At 46.1% G+C, this 9394-nt stretch overlaps 1 pseudogene; it reads right to left on the bottom strand.

Annotated features, from left to right (window-relative positions):
* Window positions 1–327: 327 nt before the first annotated feature.
* Window positions 328–446, bottom strand: LOC118606875 (annotated as a pseudogene).
* Window positions 447–9394: the final 8948 nt, after the last annotated feature.

Here is a 9394-nt window from a genome sequence, read left to right as displayed (position 1 = left end):
GAGTAAAAATGCATAGATGGTATAGGCTGGTGGCTCAGAGATGTAGATAAATGTCATTGTCTGGACTCCTGACTTATCTCACCTGGACCACCTTAATTAGCTCTCGATTAATCTCCCTGCTTCTTGCCTTTCCTTTCCCTAATCTATCCTCTCCGGGGCCATGATGGCAATCTTTGCTGAAAATACTTCTGTGAATCCTCAGTGTCCTTGGAATAAAGGCCACACTTTTTTTTCTTTTTTTTTTTTTTTAAGGCAAGGCAACCCTTGGTTGACCTCACAGGTTGCAAGGACCTTGTCAGTTTACAATAGCTTATTTTTTATTTTTTATGCCTATAGCACCTGATCTTTCTAGGTGGTCTCCCATTCAAGTACTAACCAGGCCTGACCTTGCTTAGCTTCTGAGATCAGATGGGATCGGGCTTGTTCAGGGTGGCATGGCTGTAGACAAAAACCACACTTTCCATGCCATTTGGGACTCTGAAATCTGGCCCTCACATACATTTCTAACTCTATCTCCCCCCATGCTACCAAACAACAAATACATCCTCTTTGTGTTAGGGTCCACCCAGGATGCTCTTGTTCATGAAACCCCTACAGAAATCGGCTTTAAATTAGAATTCTGGAGGGCAGGTTGTATTTTCCTAAGATGGCCACGCCTACATGCGTATCCATTCTATATGTTCCTCTTACAGTGTGACTGGCATTTATCCCACTGAGAGGTGAATCTCTCTCCTTGAATCTGGGTGAGGGCCATGCTCACCTTGATCAATGGAGTATAATAAAAGCAAAGCTGTGTGACTCCCAGGCTAGGTCATAACAAGGACACAGCTTTCGTCTGGGTCTCTCTCGGGATGCTCACCCTTGGATCTCAGCCATCGCATTGTGAGGAAGCTCAGGCCACAGGGAGAGGCCATGTGTCATCAGCCCCAGTTGGGCCCTCAGCCGACAGCCAGCATCCACTGACACATAAGAACGAGCCGTCAGATGATTCCTGCTCCCAGCCTACAAACCTTCCAGCTGAGGCCCCAGGCCTGGGGAGATAAAACTGTGCTCCCTCCGCGACCTGCGTCTCTGACCCACTGAAATTGTGATATAACAAATAATTGTTACTGCTTTAAGTCACTAAGATTCGGAGTAACTTGTTATGTGGCCATAGTTAACCGATACACTGCTACTTACCCGGTTTTACCTGCACTATTCCCTGTAATAGATCTTGGTCATTGGTAGTTAGTATCCAACTCTCTATGTAAAGGTATCACCAATGGCCTTTTAAATTATGGATTTTGTAGGGAAAAATAGACTATTTTAATCCTAAGAAATAAAGGGCGTGTGCGTGTGTGCGTGTGTGCGTGTATGCGTGTGCATGTGTGTGTGTGTGTGCGTGCGTGCGTTTAGCATCTCAAGCATAAATAGATATAGCAGAACACACGTGCTAGTCGGTGGAATTCCACTTACAGCTATCAGTTCCCCTTTTACCGAGTCCTGGCGATGAACATTAGCCATCGCAGTGTTCAGGAGACAGGCACGCGTGGCTTTACGTATTTGCACTTGAGCTGCCCTGCTATTGTGTCCTGGGAGAGCCTTTTCCCAGGCTGCTCCTTGTGGTCTCAGCGGCTTCTTGTTTAAGGATCTTAGTACCGTTTCCAGATCTGAGCCCATGTCTGCAAGGGCAACTCCTCGGCTGGGCTTCAAGTTCCAAAGCTTCGTTGGCTTGCTTGGTGATGATTTATTTACTTCATTAGTGAGCTGACTCATTCCTAGTGTTTACATAGTGTCCTTGAGCAGACGTTCCAATGATTTTTCTTTTTTTCGGTTATCTAATTCCGGGTTGATTTTCAATGCTTTTAGTCAACAAACGTAAGGACTCCATGGTTTTGCCGTGTTCCGTGGGCGGCTGATGCTGAGTCGAGCTGTTGCTGCCTTTCTTCCCTTTCTTCCTTCTTCTCTGGCCGAAGGCCCCTGGGCAAACACGGACGTGCCCATTGTGCTTCTTGCTAAGAGCCCTACTTACTGCTGTGGTTAAGGGTGACAGAAAAGATCATGGTCAAAACAGGCTGAGAGAATATGGGCAGGTCAGTGAGTCTTCACTGCACAGCTGAGGGTTAACTGACATCTGTCTCAGAGCCTGGACGCCCAGGGGATCAACTCATCATTGTACTTACAGTGCGGAATAAGAGTTGACATAATCTAACAATAATGCCTGTTTTCTCACACATATTTTAATGGCAAGGAAATGAGGATGTATCTAATTTGGGGCGATTTCAACGAGTTTAAGTCAAAATGATGAACCTTACTGTGAAGACCTGACTTTTTAGGAGCCGGCAGGCTGCCAGCTCGCCTGCCTGCTTCCCGCCTGCGCCCTGCGGCCCCTCCGTCCCTGAGGAGGCTGCGGCGTTGTCGCTGAGCAGAATAGAAAGCACAGCAGACTTGACTTCTGGCCGGACATAGGTCTTATTTTCCAGGCTCATGGTTTTTCCAGGGAGAAAGCTCCTTGCTGGTTCGGCTCTGACGTCTTCCTGCTGCAGGACGGAGCAACCGAGAGCTGGGCCCGAGGTCCCATAGAACCAAATCCCAACCCCGCCCCTGCCATTCGCACCCTGCACGGGGACAAGTCGCCCAACTTTCTGAGCCTCGGTTTCCTCTCTCTCAGACAAGGATTGTCGTGATCCTTGCGAGCAGTAAACGAGGCCACGCCCGGGAAACGCGAAGCAGAGAGCCTGGTTCCTGGCACGCTCTCTGCAAATGGTAGTCGGTAATAATCCTCGACTACCAGAGCCGTGAGAGACTGCGACAGACCCTTCTTTTCAGATTTCTCGCTTTACGAGCGAGGCAACTGAAGACCAGCAAGGTTCGAGATCACTCGTTGAAGGTCACATAACTAGTCAGAGCAGAATCTAGTAATCAGAAGCAGGGCTGGCCTGAACCCCAGACAAAAAGGGAATGAGAATGAGGAGACAAAGCGTATATCAAATGAGTCAAAAAGTTCGTAGGTGTCTGACAATTAATGGACTTGAAAGAAATAGTTGTCAATGTGGAAAAATGTACATAACATAAAATTTGTCATTTTAACCATTTTTAATCATACAGTTCTGTGGCATTAAGTACATTCACACTTCCGTGTGACCATTACCACCATCCATCTTTAGAACTTCTTCGGTTTCCCCAGACTGAAACTCTGTACCATTAAATAATCATTAAAGAAACTTTGAATCAGAAAAAAAAAAAAATCGTGAATTGGGAAAATAAATTTCCAGGGTATCTTATGACCTAAAATCTCACCAGTTTTCCTCTTTACCTTCCACTATTAGTGGGCATTGCATTATTCTCAGTCACTTTTTCTTAGGAAGCTTTATTCATTTGGGGGCTGCGGGGGCTCGGTTTTCCGCTCTCCGCACCTGGGTGTGCCCCTTCTCTGCCCTGGCCAGCTGGACAGGAGCCCCAGACTCGAGCCTTTAGAGCACGTGCTCTCGTTTCCAGCCACTCCCTCCCCCGGTCTCAGGATTCGTTGGTCACTGTGATGCCTCATATATAAAGCTTTCGGTGCCGATGCCAAAGCAGTGATTAAGGGAAGCAAGAGGTGCGCCCTCTCTTCACAGGAGGGGGCTGAATCCGAGAAAAACAGCCACGAAACAGTAGCTACAACTCACACCAAGGAAAGCAATCAGGACGCAAAAACAACTGAAGTAGTCAAAGATAAATCTGCACATCTCAGACCCCAACTCCTGCTGCTGGCTGAGCTATAAAGCCACAAAGGCTGAGAGGTCTGTGTATGCGCTAGCTCTGGTCCCCTGCCTGAGCTCTCTCTTCTCTTACTGGAATGATTTCATACCAGGCTTGATACTTTCAAAGCCAGATGTGCATCCAGACCAATCCAGTGGCCACGTCACATGCCTCCCTCTTTGTCACCGAGATCTAAAGTGGGATGATTGTTTAGACGTTGGAGAGCTAAGGGAAAGAGGAGATTAAAGTGTCTAAACTGGTGCCATTGGTAGGAGGAAACAATTACAGTAACTAAGGAGACACCAGGTCCGTTTGCCCACAGCTATGATTCCATGATACTGGTGACCAGAGGCTCCCAGGGGATCAAGTGGAGGGAACCCTGAAAATGACTCAGGTTGGGCTTGTCCTGCTTCCCCAAGGAACCACCAGTAGGGTCAGCCTCATCAGAAAGAGCTTGGGATTACAAGCTTGGGAAATGTTCAGAAAAGCGTCACGCCCCACCTCACCTGCCAATGCTGGGTCGAGTCATAAGCCTTTGAACCATTCTCCTCTCCTTGGAATCGTTAGCGCTTCTTAATCATTTTCCACCTTTGAATCTTAATCACTCATCAAAAAACCCTGAATTCTGCCATGGTAATAGTAATAAGGATAATAGCTTAACTATACGTGCTTACTATGTGCCAGCATTGGACTAAGCACATGCACTTACGACACATTTTATCTTTACGACAATCGAACAACAATTGTCATCATTGTACCATGTGGAAACTGAGGCACTGTGCAGATAAGTGACTTGGTTCCGTCACACAGGCAGGAAGCAGAGGCTGGATCAAAGGCTGGACATGCTGGCTCTGCCACTCATTCTGGACCCATCTGCCTGGGGTGGCATTTCCAGGCAATGTGCTGTCACATTGCTCATGGCAGCTAAGTCTTAAAGACATTTAAACGGGAGCTGTATGTTGTAAATAAATACCGTAACAACGACTTGCAGTACAAGCCAATTCTAATTGCTGTAGTAGCCAAAAATTGTCATACTAATTAAAAAATCTTATTTTTTTCCTCAAAATTTTGTGCTAAGACACGCATAGCATAAAATTTACTATTTTAAGCAAAGTGTACAATTCAATGATATTGATTACATTCACAATATCGTATAACCATCACCGCTATGTAATCTCAAGCTCTTCCATCGCCCAAAAAGAAATTCTGTCCCCATTAAGCAACAACCTCCAGCCCCTGTTGACCTCCAATCCACTTTTTGTCTCTATGAATTTGCCTAATTCACTTCTTGTAATTGGACTCGTACAATGTCTGTCTTATTATGTCTGGTTTAGTTCACTCAGCATGTTTTCAAGGCCCATCCTTGGTGTATCATGTGTCAGCATTTCATCCATTGTATGTACATATAGACCATATTTTGTTTACCCGTTCATTTCCTGATGGACGCTTGGGTTGTTTCCACCTTTTATCTGTTGTAAATAATGCTGCTATAAATATGGGTGTACAAAGATCTGTTTGAGTCCCAGTTTTCAATTCTTTGGCTTCTACTTAGAAGTAGAATCACTGGGTCAGATAGTAATTCTATAATTAGCCTTTTGAGGATTCCTTTTTTGCTTTGGAAATAAACAGGTTTAAAAAAGGAGGCATACTATAATTGCATGGAGTCGATTTAATCGTTACGATTAAGCACCTCTCTCCTCCCCAAATCCTCTTTGTGGATTAGAATGGCAGCGATTCTTGACAATTGGATAACTCAAAGAAAATAATTGGATTATTATGAAAATTGCATTAAAAATTCAACCTTATTATGATGAACCTGTGGTAACATTCCAAGATTTCGAGTCTATTGATGACGTGATGTTTGAAAGACAAAATGGAAGAACTGGCCCTGTCTGCCATCTGCAGTTTTGTAAGAAGGTACTGGGCCTGGGCAGGATTTTTAAGCCTGGAGGCCAGGACCTGGCCAAAGGAGGGGGCAGTCCCAGGCAGGTGCAGCCGAAGGAAACGCTTGAGTAGAGAGTGGTGGGAGCGGAAACACCTGTTTCTCTCTGAAGTTACTACCTGGCTATCCAAAGGCTAAATCAGAGGAGACGCAGTTCAGAGCTGCCTGTGATCTAGAGTTTGGGAAAGCAGAGTTGAAGACCCTGGGTTCCACTGCTGGAGACAACTCAGGGCACCCTTGGCGAAACTGGGAAGGCCAAGAGCTCCTGGAATTCCTCTGTAATATCTAGTTAAAGTTTAGTTCTTGTTGCTCAGTCCGAAGACTTTTTCTGCCTGTGACGACTCAGTGTGTGGGTCGGTGATGAGTCTGAGGGGGCTGGCTGGGTGTGGGCAGGGGGACGCAGCTGCTGTAATTTTAGAAATGTCCTCTTGTCTTCTGTTGTCTTACTGTCTGCCCTGAATCAGCGTGACCAGGTCATGTTAAAATGGAAATACAAACAGGTCATAAAGTGCCCCTGGATTAAGTTCATTCATAACGCACAATAGTAAGTGTGTCTCATCCGCAGTTTTTTTTTAAGGGGTGCCTTGGCTGGAGAAAGAGGAAGAGATTGTTCTAGAGGTGGTGCTGTGTCATCAATTTCCCTCAGACTCCAGACTTGGCCCTCGCGTTGGTCCTTGGCTGTGGGTATCACATCTGAGAGGTGAGGCCTCTGTGGGGCAAGTGGGGACTCCTCCCTCAGGGGTCAGCTCCATTGTGAGAATTTCCCTCCCACCGAGGCCTGCCCAGCACCTGCCCTCAGCTTCTGGCAACCTGTGGAGGGGATCCCAGGGAAGGCACTTTCCAGAGCTTTCTGGGCCCTGGCTCCCCTCCCCAACTCCCTTTCCCCCACCATTTGGACTCCAGCACGTTGCTGGTTTCTGCCCCTTAGCTGCAAGTCTCAACCTGGATACGGTATTAAAGCAGAGAGAGGAAGTCTCTAAGGAAAAAGTCTTATTCCTTTAATTTTGTAAATTATTACTCTGCATTACTGTCGACCCCTGGACTTGCTTCAGCATGTGAGGAGAGCATCCATCCTTCATTGCCATTTTCTGCCCATCTCCAGGTCAAGGCCACACTTTTCCCAGTGGCACCTGACTCGAAGGTTCTCCCTTTGTCCCATTTTCTGCTGCCTTCTTGGGAAGTTGTAATGTCCATGTCAATAATGAATTAGTTCATTCATTTATTCAACAAAAATATTGTTGAGCAGCTGCTACTTTTGGCTACTAAGCAGTGTTAAGATAAAATACAAAACAGAGACCAGACTTGAAAATTCCCTGAACAGACAAAACCAGTTAAGCCATGTAAGGGAAACCTAATTTAGTTTATATTGCAATGAAAGTGACATTAATGCGTTGCTTCTTGTAAATACCTCTGAAAATAATAAATAAAACTTAAACAGTGTTCCAAAATCGGCATACAAGATAACCAATGTTAACCAATCCTCCATCATTAAGAAAAACTTCAGTGCTATAGCCAATCATTGCAAAGAATAAACAGCCTCTGAATTTCACTGTACAAGCTGTCCTGTAACTGTTGGTTTCAAAGCTCCTGGTTCACAGCTTGTCCTTATGTGTACAATAGACTCTTACTAATTATTACTTTACTGATTCGATATTTTTAATTTTGCTATTCCTGGATTTTTGGAATAGTACTTAGGAATAATGATAAGGAATTGTTCACTTGTGATGCATTACTATTCAGTTGTGTACTTGCCTACCTGCGCTGTGTGAGTTCTTCATCCTGGCTTCATCTGCCCAGATACAAGGTTGTGGTACTGTGCATAGGATAAGTACTAAACACTGAAAAATGTGTCCCAAGCTTCTGGTCAAGATGGCAGGCTAGGTAAAAGCGAGGTTTGCCTCCTTTCATGATCTCATTTAAGTTACAACCAAATTATAAAACAATCTATTTGGAGAACCACCTGAAGTCTAGCTGATCACAACACATACATCTGAGGACATAAAGAAAAAGCCACATTGAGACCAGTAGGAGAAAGTGGCGATACCAAGTAAGCTGGTCCCACATGTGATTGTTGAGCACCGCGAGGGAAAGCACAGCTACAGAGGCCTCCCTGAAGGAACTAGGGGTCCTAGTTTCACACCAGGGCTCCCCAGCCCAGGGTTCCAGTCCTGGGAAGAGAAATTCCCACACAATCTGACTGTAAAAATCAACGGGTATTCCAGCCATTTGGGTGAGATGGAAGGAACTTGAAAACCCAGAAGTCCCCCTTAAAGGGCCCACGCACAGACTCACTCGCTCGCAGACACTCACCCTGGGCTCCAGCGGAGAGTCAGCAGCTCAAGGGGTGCAAGAGACACATGGGGAAAGACTGAGTTGTATCACATTGGGGCGAGGACAGGAGAGACAGCGGCCTTTGCTTCTTTGTCGGCACCCCTCTAGGGTAGTCTGCAGACAAGCACCATCTGTCCTGTGTTGAACCCTCCCCCAAATGGCCAATTCTGAAGCTGCATTGGCTAGTGAGATCCACCCACTCCACCTTGTGACTCCCTAGGACCCCGCCCTATCCAACCCCCAAATTGCCAGCAGCAGGCCCGTTGCCAGGCAGCCAGCTCAAACCTGCACCTTCTCTGGGCAATACATTTATGAGCAAGGAGTAGCTCTCAGCTTGCATGTCTTGCACATGGCCTGGGCGTGGCCTGTGCATCCCAGGACAGACTTTCGGTAACAGGTCACAATCCCTGACCTGAGCTACAGTATTTCATGAACAGATCTCAGGTGTCTGCAGGCCTCAGATGGGCAGCAGCTGGCCTTACTATAATCTGAGACTTTTACAGGAAGCTATAGATCGGCAATGGCACGAATCCTGATTCTGCACCGGTGGGATGAAATCTCCTTGCTGTACTCTAGTGACTCCCTGGGTCCCCACACCACCCAACTACCGTACCACCCAAAGGCTCTTTCAGCTGTGGAGTCTTATGGGCAGCTGGCAGACAGCCTCAGGCCTTGATGTGCACTGGTCCTTTTGCTAAGCTGCCCCAGGCCTGGTTTTGGGGATAACTGACCTTGGCTTGCAGCGTGGTCTCTCCCACTTGCCTCTAGATCTAGCACAGGTGGCGCTCATCTATGGACTGCTTTGTAGCTCCTACCAGGTAGCTCCGAGCAATCAAAGACAGCAGCTAATCTTGGCGTATGCAGGAGACCCTCCCAAGGGGCCCCAGAATCGACACACCTGGAGGCTGGTGTCAGACAACAGAGCACCACCTCATACATTGTTAGTGGGTTTGCAAATTGGTACAGCCACTATGGAAAACAGTTTGTAGGTTCCTCAAAAAATGCAAAATAGAACTACCTTTTGACCCAGCAGTTGCACTTCTGGGTATTTATCCAAAGAAAACCGAAACACTAATTCGTAAAGATCTATGCGCCCCTATGTTCACTGCAGCGCTATTCACAATAGCCAAGATATGGAAGCAACCTAAGTGCCCACCAATAGACTATTGGATAAAGAAGTTATGGTTCATATATACGATGGAATATTACTCAGCCATAAAAAATGAAATCTTATCATTTGCAATGACTTGGATGGATCTAGAGGGTACGATGCTGAGTGAAATAAGTTAGAGAAAGGTGAATACATGATTTCACTTATATGTAGAATCTAAGGACCAAAAGAAATAAACAAACTAAATTAAAACAGACTTACAGATACAAACTAGTGATTACCAGAGGGGA

Source organism: Rousettus aegyptiacus, unplaced genomic scaffold (assembly GCF_014176215.1).
Source record: "Rousettus aegyptiacus isolate mRouAeg1 unplaced genomic scaffold, mRouAeg1.p scaffold_m13_p_1, whole genome shotgun sequence".
NCBI lineage: Eukaryota > Metazoa > Chordata > Mammalia > Chiroptera > Pteropodidae > Rousettus > Rousettus aegyptiacus.
The sequence above is the reverse complement of the archived record's forward strand: the minus strand, read 5'-3'. Positions and strand labels throughout refer to the sequence as shown.